This window comes from Falco peregrinus, chromosome 3, assembly GCF_023634155.1.
Source record: "Falco peregrinus isolate bFalPer1 chromosome 3, bFalPer1.pri, whole genome shotgun sequence".
Classification (NCBI taxonomy): Eukaryota; Metazoa; Chordata; class Aves; order Falconiformes; family Falconidae; genus Falco; species Falco peregrinus.
In genome coordinates, this window is record NC_073723.1 from 98,023,731 (window position 1) to 98,048,741 (window position 25,011).

At 43.9% G+C, this 25,011-nt stretch overlaps 1 protein-coding gene across 7 annotated transcripts in view; it reads left to right on the forward strand.

Annotated features, from left to right (window-relative positions):
• The window catches only part of ATXN1 (ataxin 1), a 212,324-nt gene that overhangs the window by 15,567 nt on the left and 171,746 nt on the right, over positions 1–25,011 (forward strand). For 5 of the 7 annotated variants that reach the window (XM_055800120.1, XM_055800124.1, XM_055800123.1 and 2 more), the window contains exon 2: positions 7,354–7,452. The exons of 1 other annotated variant lie outside the window; for it this stretch is intronic. The gene's annotated coding sequence lies outside the window, so the exon portion shown is untranslated. Of the gene's footprint in view, positions 1–7,353; positions 7,453–14,849; positions 15,112–25,011 lie in introns of all 7 variants that reach the window. One more of the 7 variants, XM_055800121.1, reaches the window with a different exon arrangement.

Below are 25,011 nucleotides of genomic sequence, written 5' to 3' on the forward strand. Positions count from 1 at the left end.
TAGGTGCTGCAGCGTATTTATGACAAAGTGGCACCATTCTGCTCTGCCAAGTGTATGCAGCTCCCTTTAGCTGTGCGTTACGCGCTGTAAGCAGGAGGAGGAACCGGGCAGGTCACTAGAACCCTTGCGGTGCCTTTGTGTGTCAGTGGCAGTAATATACGCAGAAGCAACCCCGCTGATTGCAGGGGGATGTTGGGGAATCCAGGATCCCCGACAGTCATCAGCATTCCTGTCCAAAGGATGAAACAGCAGCATTTTTATTAAGGAATGCAGATACCCTGCTGCTGCTGTGTATATACAAATGGGATGGTCTCCTGACCCCCAGGTGATGCCAGTGGCATTTTAACCTATACAAGTTGTGGAATCCGTTAGGAACAATCTTATTTTCACTAGGGAGACCTGGACAAGATAGTAACACATAGAGATCTTACTCTCCAGGGCTGTGCAGTTTGTAAGGCAGTTCGCAGCACGTACAGAGTGGATGGGAAATGTTGTACTGGAAGCATTCCAGTTTGTTATTATTTTGAAGTCATTTTGCCCAGTCACAAATGCTGATGATTGTTTAGGGAACCTCTAGATCTACAAGAGTGGAAGGTGAATCTCCCACACGTTAGGGTAGGTTGTAACTAGCAAATGACATTTTATTTTGTGGCCAGCTATTCAGCCCACTATCCAGACCTCTGTTCTAAATAAAACCCAAGAAAACAAAATACTCAGGAGACTCTGGCCTCTTACGAGGGTTGCTGCTGCAGATGATTATATAGATCTGTTTTACTGCCTGTCCCTAACACCAAGATTTAGAAAAGCATCTTGATTTTGGACTGCCCAGAAACACAGCCTGAACTAGGATAATCATACTGAAACAAATTACTTTTTTTTCATCCAGTATTTCTTCAGCTGTTTCCCAAAGTATCAGCTACATCAACTGCCAGCGGTAGGATAACAGGTTAAATGAATCTTTCTTTTTTTTATTTATTTTATTTTTTAAAAACCCCTAGTATAGCTACTTTTAGAGACACAAAAGTAAGTTGTTAAGATAACATTAATATTCTGATTTAGTGCCTGAACCTGCCCCCTTGATGTCAGTGCAAATTAATGGAATTAGGATCAGACCTTCAAAGAATAATAATAATAAAAAACCCCCTCTAAACCCCAACAGTAGTGTCTTAGAGCTGTCCAAGTTAAAAATATGAATGAAAAATTGTGACATATGCCTAATCCTCAGCTAATTTTCATGGTGAATGGAATAATCTTCCATGGAGCTGTGAGTGGCCAATGTGTTATTGTACATCGGGGCCCTATTAATCCATAGATTATTGACAGAGCATATGGTAACTGCTCCAAAGCATGCCATATACAGCATGCTTTTATCTTGGTATTATTGTTTAAAACTACATTCTAATATGTTACTGGGGATATATGTAGTCTTGGGAAAACTGTTTGCACTGTGACATTTGCTAGCAATATGGTATGTGGCCAGGATGTACACTAGATATTCAAATTATGTATGCTGCAGAAATTGCAGAATTTGTGAATTTGTATTTAAAATACTTGCCATTTCTGGAAATACCCTGAGGTGTAACTGTCCACAACTTCCCTCTACTAAATAATTTTTAAATATTTGCTTTCAAAGCTGACTCATTAGCTAGCTGGGGAGCGAGTTACCCAGCTAGTGATTTTAAAACCTTACAGTTAGGACTGTGACCCAGAAAGTTTTTTTTAGTGTTATTACTGTCCTGTTCATGAATACCTGTGCAGTACTGAAGCCTGTTAGTCAAATGTCCAGCCTCTCTGAGTGCAGTTTATTACATGTAATGCCTTTTAGAAAAATTGAGAGACAGCTAGGAAGAGGTGCATGCAAGACCAGAGACCCTGATGTAGTTTTAATCTGGAGATGTTTCACCTGGCATCACTTGGCCAAGGAGGAATAAGTTGCTCATGCCTCTGGTCACGCTACCTAATTACACTGGTGATTGTAATTTGTAACCCCTTGGGAGTAGGTATTCAAAGCCTGGCAGAATAGACTGACATCTGTCCTTCCTGGGGGGATATTTCAAGATGGGGGGGTGGGTTATGGCAGTGTTAGGGGTCTTTCACCTGAAACTATGAAAGCTGGAGCCTTGCTTGCCTGCGACGGGGAACTGCCTGGGGGCAGACCACCAGATTCTCATTTTTCCCGCCTGCCCCTGCCCACCCTTTGCTGTTGCATTTCGGTGAGACTGATACACGTATATTTGTGGGATTTTTGTGTGATAAAGAGCACTAAATGCATTATACCTGTATCTTACTCTTGTAGGTATCCCACTAAGTTCAGCAATAAATCATCCATCCTCAACCTTCTAGGCAAGTCCACTGCACTTTGGGCACTCGACTTTCCCAGGGGCTGCAGGCAGGGGTGTCTCCTGCCCTCCCCACCCTCCAGTGAGCTGCACCTTAGGGAGATGCTGGTGGCAAGGCCACTGAGCCTTTCCTGAAGCTCCTGGGATCAGGGACAGGAACCCTACCACCCGCATGTCCCCAAGTGCCTGTGGGTGCATGCTGGAGGCTGGCTGTTTCCCCAGCCCCGGGTGCCTTTCTGAGCCCCAGCCCGGCCGCGGTGCCCGGAGCAGTGGTGGGTGGGTGGGCATGCAGCGAGGTGCGCCCTGCTCCTGGGACCCCGCTGAGCTCTGTGCTCCCACGGTGCCGCGGCTGCTCCCCAAAGGGGTTGTTCTGCTGCTCTGTGCTGCATCTCATGCTGCATCTCGAGAGCGTGCTCTTGTGGGTGCCTGATGCCGGTGGTGCAGCTGGGGTGTGGGTTAGAAAGAGGGATGAGGCATGTGGGGGCTGCTTGTCAGCCTGCACAGTCTGCACGGTTTCAGGATCCCCCCAAAATACTAAGGCAATTAATTGCTGAGCCTGGAGTTTGTTTAAATACAACTCTGGTATTGCATAATGTCTATAACCCAGATTTTTCTGTCCTTTAAGAACGTGGCTCCTTTGGGGTGGCTGGATACCACATGGTATCACAGGCACAACAGTGTTGCATGGCACCTGCGTAACTGCGGGGAAAGTATGCGCTGTTGTAGTCACTGCTGGAGGCTGCGCGCTGCAGAGTGTTGTTGGTTACATTGGTTAATTGGTTTGCAATGTAACGGTGGTTTTTAGTTTGTACTCGGTGGTGGCAATAGTGACCAGTGACTGTGGTGTGTGAGCTGAGCCTGCTCTGAGGAGCAGTGACTCGGGAAGGCAAGCTGGCTGTCAGCTGGCGCTGGGTGCTCTGTGGAGGGCTCCTCTTTCACTGGGAAAACCTTAGGCAAATGGAAAAAGACTGAAAGCCTGCTCAGCTTTTACACAGGTGAAGTGGGATCATAAAATTATCTTTTAAGTGTGCTGATTGTTTTGTAGATTGTTAATTGCAGGTTTTCACGTCCTTTCTTCTGCTTCTTTCCTGTCCATTTTGATCTCTCTTTCTCTTTGAATATATGTATGGGGTTTTTTGGTATCCAAAATTCTTTAGCGATCTAATGAAGTAATTAAATGGAGTGACTTTGAAAACACAGTAGGATAGCTTAGTGAATTTATTTGAAAATTCGTGTTTAACATACAATATCTTCTGTAAAGTTACCAAACATTCTGCAAGCAGTATTGTAGTTATGGCTGTTTTCAGAGAACTTGAGAGTTTGGTGGAAGAAAATCATACTTCAGAGTAAACTATTTTCTACTTGTTTTCATTATGTAAGGGAATAAAACTGTTGCTGTCAGTGTTTGTGGGAACCCATCCATTCCCCAGACCTTGTAGTAAATGCTAATACTCCGCAGGCCATTTTTGACATACTGAAGTGTGGAAGTGAAAAAAACCTTATTTCATTATTTACATATATGCAAATAACCTTTTTTCTTCCTTTTTACACTATCTGTGACAGCTTTTTAGAAAGTCCACTGCAACCCCAGTAGATGGGCCCGAAACAGCAGAAGAAACCAGTCCTGAAAGTTCAGCCTGGTTCATATCTGAGTGTGCCACCTCTCTTGCTTCGTTGTGAATTCACATCAACCCACTGGCACGATAACATGGAACGAGCTGCAAAGTCATCCACCACTTTTAATCTTGAGCAGTCAGGCTGGCAGGAGAGTAGAAAATGCTCTTCAGCAGGAGGTTTGATGTCTAGAAGAGTCTGAGATGGAGCACAGACTTGTGCCACATATGGGAGTAAATGGTCGCTGGGATGAGGATAGCCTTGCTCCTGTCCCGTGCCTGGTGGTGCCATGGTGCAGGACGACAGAGGAGGAGCAGCAGGTCGTACCCCTGGAGCAGGCACCTAGCTGTGTTCCCCTGGTGCTTTGGTGGGCCTCGCCCACGCGTGGTGGCAGGGAGGTGCCCACCGGGGGCTTCGCTCAGGCACTGTTTGTCATGCTGGGGCAGCTGGGGCTCATGAAGCTTTGCTGGAGTTGAAGTGAGCTGTATAACTGGTATCATTTTAGCTTCCAGTCATCTGTAATAGTACCAGGAGGCTGTTTCTGCTTTGCATAACTTACTAGAAAAGATATTTTTACTTTCCTATATGTGCACCTTATATAGAACATGAGGTGTAGCTTTTTGTCAGGAGACAACATGAACTGTATTTTCCAGTGTCACGACCAGCAAGTGTGAAATCTGCATGAAAATGCTTTTCCCAAGCATCCTTTAGGCTGACTAGAGAGAAGTACTGCTGGGTGTGCAGGATGCTCGTACATGACTTTGGGGCAAGTAACTCCTCTGGTCCCCGCTGGTGGCAGTGGAAGTTATCCATTGAGTTGGTTAGTAGTCAAACTGGGGAGGTGATCTGGGTAATCTCCCAGCCTGAAGGATGTGAGGTAGGAACAGGTGGGAGGAACCCTAAGTGATATGAGGGAAGCAGTAGGCTGGGAGAAGGAGGGTTCAATAAAATCAAATAATAAAACACACCCATGAAAGTGCAGGACCTTAAGTCTGAAAGAGTAGCTCTGTGCTTACATACTCGGCACAACTTTAGTTTCCGATTTGCCTCCTTCCTTCAGGCTTCCTCCTGCCAGAGAGGTGGTCTGCGTGCCTGCTGTCTGCAGCTGGAGGGTCCCTGCTCTGCTCATGCCAGGGGTGGCAGGGGGCCACAGCCAAGGGAGATAACGCAGCCTGCCCTGGAGCAGGCGTTGCTCCTGGGGGGGGCACGCTTGGCTGGTTTTCCAGAGCATAGACTTCAGGCAGCAGGGCATTAGAAATATTATAGGCTATTAAATATATTGTTGGAGTATTTGGTTCCACTAACTGCTGCTTTTAATAGAGTTCAGATTTGAGATTTTTGGGACTGAGAAGGTTTGGATGTAAACTTTGTTAATTTGGTTTGAAAAAGGAAGTTCTTTCATGCTTTGAAGGGGAAAAAAACACAAGAAGGCAGAACTGCAAGTCTCTTCCTTAAATCAAAGTTTTCTGCCTGAAATGGGAACAGCTCAGCAGAACAGTTTAAGTAAACATGGCCATAGCTGCTTATCTGAGACACTGGCATCCTCTCTTCTGTGTTGCTTTTTTATGGTATCTTGGCGTCTCTCAGTCACTGATGTGTTTGTTCTCACAGCACCCCCTTCACAGCCATATACTTTCATGTCCGTTTGATACTTGCTGCCAAAATTTGAGGCTTCATCTGATGAGCTCGCTCCAGGAGTGTAGGTTTTCTACACCTCTGTAGGTGAGATTTTTGGTTTGCTGTCTGAAAGGTCTTTCCTGTAGCCCCCACTTTCTCTCTCCCTCTGTCGTGGCTTCTTCATTTATTATGGGAGAAGAAACAGGTAACTTTCCCTGAGTCACCTCGAGGTTAGTGTTCAGCACAGAGCAGGATATAACCTAGGCCAGAGACGGCAAGTGACTACTGATGATGTCCACTTGTAGCCTATGTGGGAGGTCAGTGAGTGCAGTATAAACACTGGGAGACTTGCTGAAAATCACGTATGTATGTCAGAGGGCGAGGGGTTAGGTACTGTCCTCTAAAGCCAGTGTCTGAGCATGGGATCACGATTCTTCTCCTAGATAGAAAAAATGCGTCATATTGTGGGAATGGCTTATTGATACCTAACAGTACAGCTTGGGTTCTTGCCTGTGTGTGTGAAAATGCTGTAGTCTCACACTGGTTCTCTTACCCAGGAAGCACTGCCACATGTTAAGGAACTTTTGTGCATGAAGTGCTTCCACTGTACCGTTGCTTGAAACTTCATTATTAAAATTATTTTTTATTTTGAGTTCATATTTTGTTCTTACAACCAGCTTCTAAAGGAACAATTTGTTTTAATTTGTATGTGAACAACAAAAATGTTTTAGTTACAGAGTGTAGGGTAACAGTTTATTTGATAGGTCTAGTAAACTAAAAAGTTCTGTGATATCTGGTAGAGTACTTCTGTGTGTTCTGTAGATGTTCTTTAAAGTAATGGAAGAGTAAGAAATGAGAAGTGAGAGAAGCTTTTTGGTTTTTCATGGGAATTATTGTGTGTATTTGTGAGGCTCTAGTATATGTTCTTCCTCTTTTTGGCTATGTTATGAGGAATAAATCAATTAAAAAAAATAAAAGAAGACTGTGCCTCTCTGCCAGTTCTGTCATGCTTCAGACAGTAGTGCATCAGGACATAGGAAGTGATCTCAGCCATGTTTCTAGTCCTATTTTTAAAAAGAGATGCTTCTTGATGAAACAGTCTCCAAAAGTATAAAGCTAGTACACATGCAGATCTAAGTATATTGCGTTGCCAGCGTCAATCTAGTACATAAAGAGCTTCACAACTGTTTGGATCTGCTCTTCTTTCATAATGGGCTGCAACTTGTTTACTAATGCTTGAAAGCATGTACACATCAAATAAATCTCTGGTATTTGGGCCATAGTGTACCAGCATTATGCAAAGGGAAGATTAATCACACTCTATATTAAGCTACGATCCACTTTACTCTTGATTCCTAACTATACTAAATCAACCAAACCATCAAAGAACAAAATTAGTGGAAGTGTTCCTCAGACAATACATTAATTTTCATGTTTATTTGCCTTATTGTTAAGAAAAGGGCAATCAGAAGAGCAAATCTTGGGGCTCAGGGCATTATAAATTAATCATAAGACACAAAGTGAGCTTTTGGGTGTGGAAAACTAGCAACAGATGGAAATGCTACATAGCTGCATCATATGGTGCGTACGGTGTTGCTGCAACACCTGAGAGGATACACGCTCCCTTTGCTGGTGTTGTTAATAGATAGTCTTTAGCACGCATTATTGGCAAATCTGACACAGAGTGAATTTGCAGCAGTGACTCAAAAGACTTTCCTAACATGAAGCATCTTTACTGCGTATCATTTTAGCTCTTTCCTGTTTTTACTCTGCTCTCTTTCAGCGAAAAGGTCAAGAAAAGCAGTAGCTCAGTGGCTGAATTTTTCAGAAGTGCTTTACAGCAGCGAAAGCTGGGAAACCTCTTAAAGTGGTGTCTTACTCAGTAAGTTAAGCCTTTTGTTCTTAAGTTCATTTAATTTCCCTATTTTTTTCTCGAATCCTAGGTATCAGATTAATTGAAGTAGCTTCTATGGTATCTCAAGGCAGGTGCGGAACCCCTCACCCCCCCCCCCCCCCCCAGCTTTCCGCCTCCCTCAGAGGTGGCCTTTGCCACACGAAACCTGTCAGCTTACCTTGTTAGACATGGTAGCGTTGAGTCAGTTCTGTAGTTTCATAACATGACTGTCTGTCTGCACTGAATGTGCTTGGTTGCCATATTCAGGTTCGGAGAATTACAATATGTAGTGTGTGCCTCTTTTTTTCTTCACTTTCCCTGCACACGTTTGTTTGTGCATGCACCCACACGCTTAAATAACGCTTTCCCTTTGCCGTTGCACTCTGAAAGCCACCAGCTGCATTAACGAGAGGTTTTTCAAAGCCCAATCAGGAGCTTTTGGGCTTTCCCTAAAGCAGTAAGATAGGTATATTTGATATTGCTATCACTATAAGGAATTAAAGAGAATCCTTTTTAAAAAATCCTTTACTTTACAGTACTTCACAGTAACAGAGGCACACAGGAAGATTTTCTTGACGTAGCTAGAGCTTCAGCTAGCACGGGTGCCTTACCGTTGATTCAGATTGAAGGTCAGAGCCTTAAAAAGTTAAGTGCTGAATATTAAAATTTAATTTATAGCATTAAATTAGGACTGCTTATAAGTTTAACTAGCCTTAAGGGTGCTAAGTATTTCCAACTGAGGCCAAAAGGACTTTCAGCTGGTCAGCATTTCTTGTGGTTGGGCCTGATACTACTTACTGTAATTTTCTTGCACACCTGATCTTGCTGCATTTTTCGCAGGTGTGAATTTCTTTGCTCACATCTTTTCATGCCTCATTTGCTAACTCTTCTGTTCTGCAAAACTGGCAGGATGACAGCAGGCAACTCCCTCATCTTTTTGTGTTAGGATTAATCCTCGGGGTTCTTTCTGATGTGTCTCCAGAAATACGTATTCAGCTTAGGCTGAATGCTGATTTGATTTGTAATACTAAAATGTGGATGATGCAGATCACTTTCTGAGTATTTTCTGCCTCTTAAAAAGAAACTGTTGTAGAGGTGTAGATTAACAGTTCCAGAGTTTTAAGCTCTCTGACACATAAAAAGCGTTCTTAAAATGCAGGTGTACTTTGGCATGTGCCTAAGTACTTTGCTGAATCTCTGTGTTTGACTTCATTTAGCCTACTTGGAGCTTTACAAATAACAATTAGATGGCTGGTCATTTAACAGATTGTGGTATTTTAGTACTCTGAATCGTGTTTTTCTGTTTTGGCATGATAGACAGATTTTTCTTTCAATTTCAGATTATATGGTTTGTTTTTACTTTAGTCTTTTTTTACTTGTATGATTTAATAAAATTTCTGTTTCAAGGATTGATAGTTGCTTTATTTGATACCTGTTTATAGGCATTTATTCATTACTTTTTCAGTGTACTGATATTTGTCAGAAGATAATGACACTGGTTCTTTTGTCAATGAAAATGAGGCTATAAATTACTGTAATTTGGGGATACATTTCTGGTGTGAGCAAACGGTATTCCCTTAGCGAGTTTTCCGCTATGGAAAACTGGGTTATGCATAACATATTTTAGAAAAGACCTGTATTCCTCTAAAGAGGAATGGCATTTTGCAACTCCTGGAAACGATAAGAATCCAAATGTATGTATATTTGTATTCAAAGTATGCCTCAGGATTTGCAGAGTTGTTTCTCCTGGTTCACATAGGGGACTGGAAATGGTTGGTTGCGGGTTCTGTTCCTGATTTATTTGATTTTATTTTTATTATTTTTTTTTATCCCAGTTCTGTAGGACACGAGGTGAATAGTTCAACTCTTTGCACCTTAATGCAGTCACTTGCCATGTTCTTCCCAGAGCTGGCCTGCATCTGCCACTGGTGCAGCTGCATTAGGCCCTGATGTCATGATACTCACCACCACCAAAGATCGAAATGAAAGTCACACAGATGTGTGGCTTATTTTACTGACAAGCACAAAAGGATTTAGCAAAATGAAGACTGAAGAGTAAGCTGTGGGAGGGAGGATATGATGTATTCTTCCCTGCTAAAATCATAGCATTAACATTCTTGGCAGCATCACTGAGCTCCACAGTAACTTCTGGTTTACATTTTAAAAACGCACCAAATAGCATATACTGTTTAATTCCGTGTTGCATTACGCAAGAGAATGCGATTGCCTCAGAGAAGCACATCTGCATTGCGAGAGTAAATTCTCCTGGGAAGTAAGCGCATCTTCTGCAGAAGTCAGTGAGGCGTGGGCAGGGCATTGCTATTTTGGCGAGCAGAGGGAGCCCGCGTTGGAAAGCTGCCTCACCTTTCACTTTCCATGGAACTTACCCTTTCTCCCTGTTTCAGGCACCAACCACTGCCACTTGCTTCTCCTACTGCTGGTGTGGGGCTGGGGATGCTTTCAGTGATTGATTAAAGCGTTAATCCGGGTTTTGGGAGTCATGGCCTTTGCTGTCTGTCTGGCTCGGCTGTGATCCCTGAGCAGGACAGGCTATTAGGGAGCAGTAAGGAATGCAATTCAAAAAACATCTGGAAGAGCTAAGAAAATGAAGAACCCCAAAACCACACTTCTGTGATAGTATCTTCTTTAACTGATAAGTTGGCAGCAGTTGATGGCAGGTACGGAATTCCTGGCATTTTTATAATGTCTTTCAGTTTGCTTCTTCCAAGGCGCTCTCTTGCTGGAAGCAAAGTCAGGCTCCTGCTGTCTCAGTTCAGCTCAAGTTCTTGCTGTCATCCTAAAGCTTGGTTATGAACCCTCCTGTTCCTCTTATCAGCACGCATGATATTTTTATGGCAGTGTTTAGCAAAGACTTTCCAACAGCGCCTATGACAGTGTAATTGTACCTCTCTGATAGAAATAACTCCCTCTTTAATGGGGGGCTCTGGATGCTTTCTAACACAGCTTTCTTCGGAGCAGGCTGGGCATCTGGTCGGCTGGTCTGTAATGTGGGTGCACAGAATTTCTATTTATATATAAATACATATATAGTTTATATATAAATTTCTATTTATAGATTTTCTATTTCTCTCTATATATTTATATAGAAATTATATATAATTTTTAATATAAGGCACTGTTCAAAGTAGTTATTCATAGTTTGCTGTTAAACTGCAAGACTGGAGTGAGAGAGATTCCACAGGGGTCTGTCCTGGCTGTGGTAATACTCATTGTTTTCATTACTGGAATGATTGATGGAGCAGAGAGAGCAGTTATTAAATTTACATAGGATAAGAAGCATAGAGGGGGGCCGCAGGCTCCTTGGAGGGCAGGATTAAAGTTCAGAGCTGCCCTGGCTAACTGGAAGAATGGTTTGGGGTAGAAGAAAATGGGGTACAAACTTAGAAGCGCTGTACAGGGGTAGAAATATCCAGTCGCATGACACGGGATGGGGAATGGCTGACTCAACAGTGGTCCTACAGAAGAAGGTCTGGGAGCTGGAGTTGGGCTGTGTTGGAGGCAGTTTGGCCTGGTTTAGTTGAATAGGGTGTTAAAAATCACAGCTGGTTCCTAGACCACCAGAGAAAACCAGCCTGCAGCAAGTCCTGCTTTCCTGTCCCTTGGGAGCTGGGCTGCCAGTGCGCTGCTGAGTGGGCAGCTTTTCCTTCCCTCCCCTGTCTCTGTGGCTCTGACCCCGGAGCTGGCAACCCTGCAGCTCCATCCTGAGCGCCCGCGGGGCAGAGCCCCGGCTCAGCTCCCTGCCAGGCTGACCCGTCTGTGCAGGGCAGTGCATCTGAGAGAGAAGGGGATCGTAGACCTGAGGCTGTAGGTATCATACAGTCATACAAGGAACGATTTTCCCATCCCTGCCCCTCGAAAAAGCACTGTTTTGGGGTGCGTAAAGAAAAAAGCACAGAATGACCCATCCATTTCACTCAGTGTTGGAAATGGCGCAACACCTAGTTTGGGGCACAGCACAGTCCAGAGCCAGCTGGATGGTGGCCAGGGAGAAGGCATGATCAAAGATTTGGAAAACATGACCTGGGGAAGAAGATGAAAGAATTCTTGGAAAACATGACCTGGGGAAGAAGATGAAAGAATTGGGATTGTTTAGTCTAGAGGGGGGAAGGCCAGTAACAGACATGATAGCAGCGTTCAAGTATGTGGAAGGTTCCTCCTACAGGGAGGAAGGGAATAAATCCTACTGCACAACTGCTGGGGTCAGGACAGGAAGAAATGGGCTTAATTGGAAGGTGGCAAGACTTAGGTAAATGTTTAAGAAAGCTTCCAAGTGATAAGGGTATTTTGGTGCTGCAGTCATTTGCCTTTGAGAAAGCCATGGAAGCATCATCACTGGAGGTTTTTATAAAACAGACAAACCTCCTCCAGGAATATTTTGGGCATTGCTTTGGAGAAGGAGGTGGAATACATGCTTCTGAAGGTCGTTTCCCAGGAAATAGTGAAGCTTTTTTTTTCTTTTTTTTTTCAGTGATCCTGTGAACTTAGGTAATCTCTAATAACCCAACAAATAACTAAGATAATGGCAATTCATTATTGCAACATATCAGTGGTTAAATAGACAGCTGATTTATGCACAAAAACCGATGACGATGATGATATGCTTCTGCTCTCTGTTCTAGCTAAAAAAAAATAATAAAATCTGAGTAAGCTAATTTTACTGGAATGTTTCAAAAGGCTGTTCCTGTAAATATATTACTCTATACAGAAATAGAGGAAGTGATGTTGGTTGGCTCTGCTTATTGAAATATTGTGCAAACACAGTCAGTAGCCGCTAATGCATAGTGTGGCCGTAGTAAAGCCAGCGCTACTCCAGGAGGCACGGGAGTTTTACACCAGAGCGTGGTGTTGTATTTTCAACCTAGATGTTTGTGCACTTGTGTACTTCTTTTATGTGGAGTCAGGGAGCAGGCTGAGAAGAACTAGGCTTTAATTACCTCATTGCTATCTATACACATCAGTTATTCTTCTCTGTTGTCTCGTTACATTAAGTGCATGAGGCAGCAACTGAAGAACAAACCTCAAACTTGTCCTTTGCTTCTTAAGCCAAAAAGCACTTTGGCAGCTCCTGCAGCCATTGTGATTGCATCTCCCAATGTGTTTGCTGTTCAGTGTATGGGGGTGGCACGGAGGGAAAAGAGAGGTTCTTCCCCATAAGTGTAATCTTCGGCCTTGAGAAATTGCTTGCGGTGTCCCCACGGATACTTTCCTCCTCTCTTTGTTCTCGCTGGAGGATCCCCTCCATGACTTTGCAAGTTTCTGCAGGTCCTCTGAAGTCTTCTAACTCAGGTTTCTGTGATAGAACAAAAAAACATAGAAGAAAAGAGTCTTTTCCTTTTAGAAACACTGCACCCCCCTGTCCTTGTTGCTGCGCAGGGCGGGAAAGAGGAGGTCAATGCTGCTGTAGCCCATGGGAGCAACCTGGGTGGTGGAGGGTGCTACAGGATGCCTGTAGGAGAGACTCCTGAGTAGGTAGGGCCAGGCAGTTTGGGTCTGGTGAGAGCAGCCAGACTCCTTGTCTCCAGCTCCTGGCTCGACAGCCCTGAGGGGGTGTTTTGTCACTGTCATCCTGGGACTAGGAGCACTGGTGAAGGGTGGTGCAGAGTCACCATGTGCCCAGCACGGATTTAGCAAGGCTTATCGTAATGCTGGCAGGATCCACACTAACTCTGCGTGGTCAGACATCACCACGCGCTCACGTCCCAGGCCCTGCAGCTCTGGCCACACAGTACTGCGTGAGGAAACACCAAGAAACGTGCTGCTGAGCCGGTCCTGGTGCTTCTGTGTCTGGAAGAACTGCCCTGAGCACTCAAGAGTTGCTGACCATCACCTCTTTGCAAAAGCTTCCTCCTTCTAATCTGCTGCTGTGCAGGTCTGTGTCCTGATCCTGCGTGATAACAAAATGAGGGCATGCATGTACAAGTGCACATACAGACATATATTTTTGGCCTCTTGCCTTTTTTTTTAATTTGAAATACTAGCATGCGTTTGCCTCTGTCCCAGCCTATCTGCCATGCATCAGCAAACTAACATTCTTCATGATCTTGAGTGTCCCATCTCACGAGAAATGAATCAGCACTGCTCTTCCTGTGGAGGGTTCTTTAGGGGGATTTAAATCGTTGATTTCAATTGTGACTATAATCAGCAAGCAGGAAAACCTTGTTAAAATAATCAGCTTCTAAATCTTGTTTTGCATTTACTCTTTATAGTTATTGTCCTTAAAGAAGGGAATGCTTTCAGTACTTGAAATAATTTTATATCTCTTTTTTTAAACATAGATTACATTATATTTCTACAGATGTTCCATCAGTAATCCACTCCAACGTAGATTTCTGTGGGTCTCTAATTTTTCTGGTTTTTATTTTAATCAGTGGTGCATTTTCTGTTCACTGTTTACTAGATTGTATTTTTGCATGTGGCTTGTATTAGGCTACATTCACATGAAAATAAATGTTCAGCAAAAAAGGAGATTTTGAAACATTTCTGTCATGTAACTAAATGGTTCCTTAAAATAAGAGCTGGAACATAGAAGGGAAAATAGAAGAAAAAAATTAAACTTGTTTTGCCTTAAAATTAAGCCATTTTTAAAAAGAACAGTCAATTGTAGTTACTAAGTATTTTAAAATAATTATTATTATTTTTATTATTATTTATTTGGTCACAGTATCTTAAAGAGTTTTGGGAATCATAGATCCTAAACTCTTGCACATCACTTCCATTAAGAAAGTATCTGACTCTTATTAATTTTCTTCAAGTTCCTTTCTGATGTTTGAGCTAAGTGTTTAACTCAGCCTGCTAAATGCACTGAAATGATGAAGATACTCTCCTGTCTGGTCTGGCAGGAGAGACTGCTACTGCAAGCTGATATAGGGGTGTCCGTCAGTCCTGATTTTAGAAGTGTAGTCAGTAACTGCTGTCAGTACCAAGTCTGATTCTCTTTGAGGCTTGAGCAGCAAAGATCCTTCTCGAAGTGCTACTTAAAAGAACCACCTAAATTCAAACAGTTTCAATAGATGCAGTATTGGAATCTAACACAAATTGTCACAAACTAGTTCAGAATATGTCTCAATTTATATACATAAATGCATGAGAGAGAAGTCACTTCTATATTAGTCTGCATGTGGAAGGTGGTGACCTGGCCCAGAGGGAGAGAAGAGGGTTGCATAGCAGACCGAGGAGAGGAACAGGGTTTGGGGCTTTGCTGTTGTGTTCCTAGTCACATTCTTGGATCTTGCAAAAGCGACTCTTGCCTTTCGAATTCATGCAGTTGTAAATGAGGAAGTGAGACTGAGCCTTGTTGGGAGATCTTAGGAATAAACTTTTAGGAATATACTTTGTTTTCTGACGTGCTACTTCATCTCCCCCAGGAAAAGGCAGCAGATGGCTGTTGGTCCCATGGGGGGCAGCAAGCTGAAGGCACACGTGGATCAAGCTTGATAACACTGATCACTTGTGGAGTCTGGCGGGTCTCTTCTCAGAGAGCTTTGCAAACATGAGCTGGAAGATACTAGACAAACTCACTGTCTTCCCCTAGTGTGTGTATGAAGGCCAGTTCTTGGAAACTGGGGAAGGAATTAAGGATGTGGTGCCGAGATAAATCTTCAGTGATGTGCATGGGCAGATGATCAGGTGATTCCCTCTTCCATTTCTCTTAGCCACGACTTCTTTTGCTGCGCACCCTTGCTGGCATTGCTCCTGGTTAGAGTTCATGCAGGGGGAGAAGTTATTACTCCTGGCACATACTGTGCTGCTTAACTCTTAGCAACATGAGCTCTGCGCTCTATCACTTACACCTTTTCTTCTGTTCTCCTAGCTTGACACCCATCCTCAGCCAGCTTTGATGCAGGGTATCACCCTTGCCTAGCTGTGTCTTGCATCTCAGGTTAGATGGATGAGTGCATCTGATGGCTTCTTTTGAAAGCAGATGTGTGGAAGCGTGTATATTGCCAGAGGGCTGTGGCCAAGAGACACAGGAACCTTTTTGCAGAACTGTCAGTAATGGTTTGTCATCCATTCATCACTCTTTAGCAGCCTCCACACTGGGGGTCTGAGAAGCCCCGTGGTGGGAGTTACATAGGTGCAGCACTTTTACAGGCTGAGGGCAAGGGAGTCCTCACTGAGCCTGTGTCTGAATTCTGATCAGAATTTGTCACTGTCTGCAGATTAGTTGACGCTCTATGTCCACATGCAAATTGTGCATTGCATTTCAGGAATCGCCTGCAGAATATATAGAAGCACTCACATCGTGAGTTCAAAAATAAATCAAAGAGCCCACAGAGTGTGAAAACCAGCAGTAAAATGGGTATAAGAGTGTTTCTGCATGGGAAGACCCCAGACTGAAAAAAAATTGTGCATCAGCATCCATGAATCTTATGCCGGTTTTGGGTTTTGGTTGGGTTTTTTTGTGGTTGTTTTTTTTTTTCCAAACAGATAGCCGGTGGAAGCTGTAATCAGCAGTATGTTTGTTTATAGAGTTACAAGGGGGAGTCCAACACAGTGATTTGTGGTTGCAGACTGATTCACTGCTGCTGCAGCCAGCGAGTGGTGGGCAGAGTGGGCTGGATTTCAGGAGCACAAGAGACACTCATTGTAGGCAGCTTAGAGGGACCTTCCGCGAGCGAGTAAAGAGAGCAGCTCCTCTGCAGGCAGGCCAGAAAATGGAAGTAGCAGCTCGCAAAGCCTCTAGACAAGATTAAAACCGACAGGAAATGAAAACTAACTTCACTGTTTTACTTACAGGCTGACCGCCCTCCCCCTTCACTAATGCTCACGGTGTCCGTAGGAGAGCAGTTCCCCTACCTACTTCTTGGAATGCGCACGCTCGGGTTAGAAAAGTGCGTGACCAAAGTGCAGAGCCAAGCTCTGCTGTCAGTGGGGCTGCATGAGCCTTGGCTCTCCAGGCAGCTTTATTTTAGACACGCAGTTACTGTCATTATCTCTGTAAAGCTGCATTTAAAAGCAAGGATGTGTGTAAAGAAGGAAAGTACTTCTCTTTCCTCTCTCCCCCTCTCGCTGCCTGTTAATCTGTTACAACAGATCTGTTGCTGTGCAGAGCGTGTTAGGCTCAGCAACTGCTCTCCCTCGGCGTACCTGCCAACTTTTGAAATCTATAAATAAGGATGTTTGGAGCGGGGGGAATAGACACACCTTCGAACTCCATTGAAGTACTTGGACACAACATGCTTATTTTGGCAGGATGGATTGGGAAAAATGGGAAAAAAATATATATATTGCTACAATATAAGGACTATCTCTCCCAAATAAAACAGCTGGCATGTATATGTGGCTAAAGCAGATTTGCTTAGATTTATGCTAGTCATGCTGTGAGCTGCACTAAAAGAAAATGAAACAAGTCATCTTTCATCCCCCTCAAATGCAGACCTTTGCCAAAGTTTGTTTCTTAGAAACTAAATGAACCTGATGAAGCAGGATCTTGTGCCTAAAAATAGAGCATTTTACTTTCCATCTTGCCCCTCACAGGCAGGGTATAATTTTACCTCAGCCAAGAAGTGAGATGAAAGGAGATTTGAGCTTTGCCTTATATCTCTGTCCTCTTTTGAGCTTGTGACAGAGGGACCTCATCTTTCCTGACCAAGTTCAAAAGTGCAGCAAGTAGGGATCCTAACAGGAAAGAACCACCATTGCAAGTTATGCGGTCAGGGCAGCAACTGCATTTTGCAGGTAACGTGGCCTTGCGTATGACTACATGGTTTCTGCTACCCAAGAATGTGGTGCTTGCTCTCATGGGGCTAAATGTTCTGCTCTTGGAGCAAAATGACCTTTGCAATCCTGAATGAAAAGATGGAGCTTTAAACCTAACTTTTGCAAAACCACCTGAGCTGCAGCTATTCTGGAGCATAGCTGCGCAAATATCCCCAGCTGTGCTTTAGGATTCTCGAGACGCGTGCGAGCTGTGTGGCTGCGGCTGCCTCCCGGCTCTGCAGGTGCGTGCTGGTGGGGGCAGAAAGGGGCCGGGGGGTGTGTGTGCTGCAATGCTGCAGCCTTCTGCCCTTGGCACCCATCAGGAAGGCAGAGCCTGACTAGCAGGCACAGAAAAGCTGGCCATCGGCCAGGTTGAATGCCAGGATCCCAGTGACAGCTTCCTTCCCCTCTTTTCTTCCACCCCACCCCGCTGAGTGGTTTGGAGGGTGGTATCCCAGGGTGCTTGTCAGGGTGCGTGTGTGTGTTGTGGGGTCTGTGTGTGTGCTGTTGCTTTGCTTTTCTGTGCTCCTTCGCATGTGGATCTGTCTGCACCTGTTTGCCTGCTGCTTTTCTAAGCTCGCGCGGCGTTCTTTGATTCATGGGATCGCAAGCGTACGAGCCGGCGCGCGGCAGCTTGGCACGGCCGTTTCATTAGAGCAGAGGAGGCCTGTGTCCTGCAGGGTTGTTTTAGTAGAGACATGTCCCATCTGCTGCTTCTTATCACCCTTTTTATCTGTGCTGCTGACTCATGCAGTGTGGTCTGCTCAGCTCTCCGTTGCAGTCACATCGCACTTTGAGTTACCTTTACTATGACTCATGCTTGTTTTTTCTCTTGCCAAGTGTCAAGCCAAAAACAACCCAGTCTTGTCCCTCTCTCATGTGTTCTGTCCTATCCTACCCTTTACTTCCAAGTCTTGAACCTCTGTCATAATCTTGTCCTTCCCCTCAAGTGAACCACCTGTAACTAAGTTTTAAGCTGTGTAATTTCATCTTCCATAGCATCTCTGCACTCTGCACCTGAGGTTAGCAAGATTGCCAGGCTTGTCCTAAAGTATGTTAGTTCCTCTTACTTGCCTTCACAGATCAGTTTGGTGGAGAATTTTTTTTTTCTTTCCTCTGTTTAAAGAAAAAGCGCGTTTATTAGTGTTTTGGTATGAAATTTTGCATTGGGACAACATGTGCATATTCCACGTCTTCATATGTAGTATAGGCATACGGATCCAGAGCCTCTTGACTTGAAATCTGCCTGCATGTTGGGCTAACGAGACCACAGTTTTGGACAACTTGTGCTGAGGTTTCCCTTGCTTGCTCTTGGCCTGTACTTCCAGAATCAGCCCATAAACCCAGGCGTGCTTCCTGCATGGGCAGTCAGTAGCGTGGTACACCAAGCCTGAAATCCCTACTTGAACTGCTAGTGCATTGTGTCTAGGTTGAAGAGGACAATCGAGTTGTGCTACTGAAAGCTTGGCATTTCCTTGTTTCAGATGAGGGGAGTTTTGCCAGTGATTCCTTTGTGGACAGATTTGTGTCCCCTTGGCCCTTTTCAGTGCAGAGATCCCTAAATCCTTTGCAAACGAGAGCCTGGTATGTGTTCCACCGAGGAGAGATGATTGGCAAAGGTTGCCGTACAGTTAAACTGATGCCAGGTTCTGTATCTTACTGTCCTGAGCCCTTAGTCACGTCAAACTTCTGCTGAAGATGGGGTGTCTGGTTGAAATCTCTTTGCCTTGAATAAACCTTGTAGAATTTGGCTTGTGTGTTGCTGTTGTGGTAGCTATTTTGATGTCACAGAAATTGGCCTAGAAATGGACAAAAATTATTGGAAAAATTTTTAGAACAGAAAGTGGGGGTAATGCCAGATTTTTTTAAATTTTAAAAAACCCCACCTTTTCCTCATCGTCTTCCAGCAAAACACTAGACGGGTTTAGATTGCTGTGTCAATTTTCTTTTCTAGGAACAAAATTAGAGTTTGGGTTTTTTTATTGGGTCATACACAAATGATGAGAACACACAGCTGTCTCTTACAGACTTGTGTGTAGAAAACTCTTTTCAATGATAAACGTGTCACATTTTTTTAGACCAAGCTGCTTAAAACTTTTCCAAAAGCTAAATTCCTTACAGATTTATCTGTGCCCTTGGATGTAGCCTTTGAAGCTGCACCACCTGATCAGGCAGACTCTCCAGTCCCATCTCAGCTCTCTGAGGTGGACAGAAGTCTTTTCTGTACCTGATCTGCAGGGGCCACGTTGGTTGGAGACTCGGTAGCTCCTTCCCGTGGAAGGCACCGGACCGTGTTTCAGCATTTCCCTTGTGGTGCGTGTGCTAAACAGTGCCTTGGATGGATTGAACCCTTTGCTGATAGCTGTTTGGCCTGAAAATATCAGGGGATATGTAGTAAGTGCAGAAGCTTTACCCTTCCAAGCTTGTGGGACTGACCAGCTGTTGGCTTTGGGCTCTGGGCAGGTATGTCATGTCCTCCCCTGTTCCCAGCTCTCCTTCCTATTTAGCTTGAAAATTTCATGGTTCTGTGAATTTGCTGTTGCTGGGTGTCCCTGGCAGTGTGTGCTGCCAAGCTTTGTTGGTCCCTGGTGTAAATAAATGGGGCTGATGGTAAGCACACTACTCCATTGTTTCTGAGAAGCATCTTGTTTTCTTGTAAGCCTGAAGGAGTACGGTCCCTGACTCCAAACCATGACTGTATGGCCCTCCTGCCCAACACATGGCATCTGAGTAGGAAATAGGGGTTGCTCGTTCAAGTGCTTGACCCTTGGAGGACAGTGGATGGTGTGTGTATATATATATCTATATGGTGCTGTCCCTGACTGCGGATGGTGCTGAGGTATGTCCCGGACACGCAGTCACATGCCATGGCTGCACCCCTGGGAAGACGGTGGCATGTGGAGACTTCTCCATTTTCTGGTTTCATTTGGGGCACGAGGGAGGAAGTGTGGGTGTGCGGGTGGCTGGTGCTGTGCCCTCCTGCCAGCTACTGGGGGGTGGCTCTCACTTGGGCAAGAGCAAGGTGGTGCACCTCCTGCCTCAGGACACTGGGCAACATCCATACAGGCTTAGGTTTACTCCATGGCTCGTTTTACCCATATGCAAAACAGGTGTCTAATGATACCTGCCTTTGTTGTGGAATTGAGGCTTAATTAATTAATTAATTGATGTTCACTAAATGCCTTGAGATCCAAGAATCACTGTGTATGCCCCAGAGCAGCAGCAACGCTTTGAGGTTGGAGAACCATCTCCTCTCCCATGGTGAGGTTTCCGAAAAGGGAGAGGCTCCAGCCCCTCCCTCCCTGGCTCCTCTCCGTTTTTTTTGGATGAAGCGGTGCCGTGCTGCACGTTAATTGTATGGCTTGCTCTCACTGACTTCTGCCTAAATAAATAAATAAATAAATAAATAAATAAATAAATAAACTGATGTGCTTAATGCAGTCAGCACGTAGGGCACTTGCCAAAGAATTTCACAAAGCAGCCGAGCTGGGTTGCCAAATGTCATGTCTTTTATATAAAGCATTCTTCAGGAAGCAAAGTTGCACTGGGGGAAAAAAAAAAAAAAGAAGAAAATGTTATAAAAACTCTCACTGTAGTAAGAAACATTTTCTTCCCCCACAGGGAGAATGTCTGGGCCGTGTCATGGTGGGATCAAGGGAGTCTATTTTTATTTCATTTTAAAGGCCCCTCTCTCATTTCTTTTCTGCACTCTCCCACCCGAAGAGTAACTCTTTACCCTGCTGGCTTGGGGAACTCAGTTTAGATTAGCATTCAAAAGCAGGGTTGTGGAATGGTCATCTTATATGTGAAAATACTTGTCAGTGGATTTTTGGGTGGAGAGAAGGCTATTTAAACAGTGTTGGTGTCAGAATGTTTATTAGTTTAATACAATTAATGATTGAGGAAAGCAAATGGTTTTTTTTCTTTTTTTTTGTGGGGAGTGTGGGGTGGCAACAAAACTTGCACATCAAAAAGAAAGTCTGGTGTAAATGCATATGAATGTGTTTTTATTGAGAGAGCGTATACATGCAGTTTATACATTTAGGTGCCTGTGTTTAGCTGTGCAGCGTGTCACCTCTGCGAGCATGAGCGGCAGTGGTTTGACCCCGATTCTCCTCTGACAGGTGAAGTTTGCTGTGGGATCTGCTGTATTCAGAGAGGTTTGGTGTCAAACCCTGCTTGAACTGCACCCCACGACTTGCGGGGGGCTCTCAGGAGCTGGGCAGAGGTGCCCAGGGTGAGGTGGCCCCTGCTGCATTTCCCCAGGGGCAAAGGATGCGGGAGGGTGGGTGGGTGTGAGCGGGTGGCAGGCTGAATCCGGTGTTTTGGGGGTCAGCGTTGTGGCCCATGGGCTGTAGGCTGGGCATGGGTGTCCTGGGCATCTGGGCTGAGCACCAAGCAGGGTTTTGCCCAGTTTCAGGGCCCTGCAGGGGTCCGACAGCAACCGGCTGCTGCTGCTCAGCTCGCCCAGCTGCTTTCTGGTAAAGCTGTGGGAGGGTGAGTTTTGGAAATCTGTGCAGACCCATAGCACTGCTTCTGTTCATCCCTGTACTCCCAGTTCCTATCTTGGGGCGGTTCTTACAGCTCCAGAGGCCAGAATTTTTTGCTCTAAATTAAAGCTTTGTTTTGGCAGCGTGTTGTCTGTGAGTGTCTGTGCTCCCTACGGTGCTCTCAGCGCTGTGCACTAACCAATTGACTTTTTTCAGCCTGGTGTGCGCTTGCAGTGTAAATGTGATTCATTGAATCGGTATAAATAACAGAGAATTGGAGCTATACTGAAGTTTACAAAACAGCGTTGAAATTGATTTCCTGAACTTCAGTCCTCTACGGTATTTTAGCTCACGGGAGTATTTAATCTAACAGCGTAACATTTAGGCAGTAGTGTAGTCTCACAACTCAGTCCTCCTCCCTTGCTATAGCTACAAACTTGACTGAATATGAATTTAAACTATATATAATTCTGATTCTATCCATATCCATCAGAACTTCCATCAGGCACCACAGAATTTCCACACATGAAGCACTGCGTGAATATTTCCATCACATGAACTTCCGTACATGGCACTGCAGAATAATTAACAGGGTATACATTAGCAGTATGTTACTTTGTCCTGTATTTCGTCGGGAACAAATCAGCACCAATAATCAGGCGGGCAGCAAGAACTTCTGCTTTTGGATTCTTAATGCCTATATTGCAACAACCCAACAACTCATTGGCAGTGAGTCTTTAGTAGAGTTAAATAATTCAACAGTGTTGTGAATAAAAGGCTTCTTTCCTCCTCCTCCTCCTTCCTGTTTCCAGGATGGAAACTGGAATTCTCTGTGGCGAAAAGCCCACATCTTTAGGTATGGTGTTACTGGGGAAGTCCTGGCCACACAGTTTGTTGTGACAGCGCTTCTTCCGAGTTGCGCTATGTCAGAAATAGGGACTCTTTAATCAGACTTTTTCTTCCTCCTTGTAATTACAGAGTTCTGAAGTCCTGCTCCTCTCCCTGGGTTGTAAGCACTGAAATTTTCACTGCTGCTGGTGTGAGTCCTCACCCACGTGTCTTCTGTTGTGTGTTGGGCTAATGAACAGGGAAGGAAAACCAATTAACAGGCTAGTGCTCAGACTTTGGTGTACATGGTGTCTTTAAATTTAGAGTGCAAGTGTTGTAACATAATTCCCAGATCAGAGAAGAACATTCTGAACAACGATTTCTAGTATGTAGTTGTATGACCAGTGCAATTAGATTGCGAATCAATATGGTGTGTATTATATAAGCAACATTTTAGATTAATTTCTGCATTAATAAGTCACATAGTCCTTGGAATATATGAAAGTGAAAAGGATATTTGCACGAAGTGAACATGATAGGTAACCCTTCCATTTATACTTAAGGACAGATGGTGTGGTGATGAGCATGGGAAGAGCCTGCATCGGTCAGTTCTGCTAACCTAGGTTTGCCATGCGCTCTTTCCCTCTCATGTGCCCTCTTGCTTACTGCTAGGGTGGGTTTTTTCCTTCTCCCCTTTTCATTGGCGATTTATTTCTCTTCTCAGCATTTTGTTTACATTGTCAATAGCAGTGTTTGTTCAGCTCAGACCTGGGGAGGTATTTGATTTTGCAGCTGACGTTTATTTACAGGGTCACCTTTTAGTCTCTGTGTTGGATTGCCATTCATTATGAGCAATATTTCACAAGCAATGTAACCTACTAGCTTAGAGGTCCCATAGAAAACCATCTCTTTCTCTGAGTTCCCGGTAAAAGGCGGATGGAGGCATACCTGGCCTTGACATTATCACTTTTTCTGCAGCTTATATCATAATTTAAGAGATGAGAAGCCTCCAAGATCACATCTGGTTGAAAGTTTTCTAGTAGTGTACTACTTACTGATGTGTGTAGCTTAGCTTGTGTGGATGATTTTGAAGGAATAGTTTTGAGCAGCCCGATTTAGTGAAAGATGTCCCTGGCCATGGCAAGGGAGGGTTTGGAGTAGATGAGCTTTAAATGTCCCTTCCAACCCAAACCATTCTGTGATTCTGCAGATCTCTTAAGTTTTTACTGCTATTTTTCTCCAGTGCAAGGATCTCCTTCGCATCTTCTGAGTAGTTACTCCTTTACTACTAGGAGCAGAGGGTACTGTGTCTTTGAATGTTTTGACACTCATTGCTTTAGTTCTTGAGTCATGACTTATGTAAGTCTCTTGAGTAGGTTTCAGGTTGCTATTTAGAGGTGATGATATGCTGCTTGTGGAGATACCATGGAAGCAAGGAGCTTTAAGCATTTATTGTCTTACTTTCTTTGTCCTTTTGTCATGATTTTTGATACATTTTTGTTGTATGAATAGTCATAAACGGCAAAAGGGGAGAAAATGGGTTCTTGGAAGATGCATGTCCTTAAATACAGGTGTAGGCACATAAATAGTTTTATTCACATTTTAAATTTTGCTGATTGTCAGAGTGATTAAAAGAACAGAAAATCACTAGGGATCTCCAGGTGAGTGGCCCCTTGAATATGAGACCATTGCTGTTAATTTGCTCAAGTATGAATGTAGGAAACGTAAGTCCAGGTGTTCAAGGTTTGAACACTTTATGTAACATAAAAAGGGGAAGTGGAAGGAGGGAGAGTTGGAAGGTAAGGGACGGTGGCTTGTGGGGAAGCATCAGATACTCAAAACCAGTTACTCTAGACTTAAACATTTTCAGCTTTTAAAAATAACAACTGTGTGCACCATTTTATTTGACTTTTTGTCACAATCTTCAGGCTTCCCCATCTTTACTTTACAGCTCTGTAAGATGGAAACCTAAGGGAAGAGGGAGTGAGTGTGACTTAGGGTCTCACATTATCAAGAATGTGGTGGGACGGAGGGGGAGAAGATGAATTTGTGAATAATACCATGGAAAAAAGTTCAGAACCTTGGAACTACTTCAGACCATGGACATTCCTGTAAAGTTTCATGCCTTGCCTGTGTAAGATGGTCAGAAAGTTACTTTCTTCCTGTCTGAAAAAAAAGTGGCTCCAGACTTACTTGAAATCTTGCAGTATTTGCTAAAAATCATTGAACTTGGTAAAAAAAGTTCAGGGTGAATATAGCAGTTAACTCTAGATAGATGACTGTTTTGGCTTTCTGTCTTCATGCTTCTAAACCTATTTCCATTAAAATACTTGTTAGACTTGTAAAATATCATTAGAATCTTCATAAGGTTTCTTGAAATTGTCTGCAGGAAAAATATTAGGACTATGTTCTTTATGAAAATTGTTTAGATTATTTACAGTGTGTAAAATGTGTATATATATAAATACATTCGTCAGAAGGACAACATACTTCTCATCATGAGTGTTTT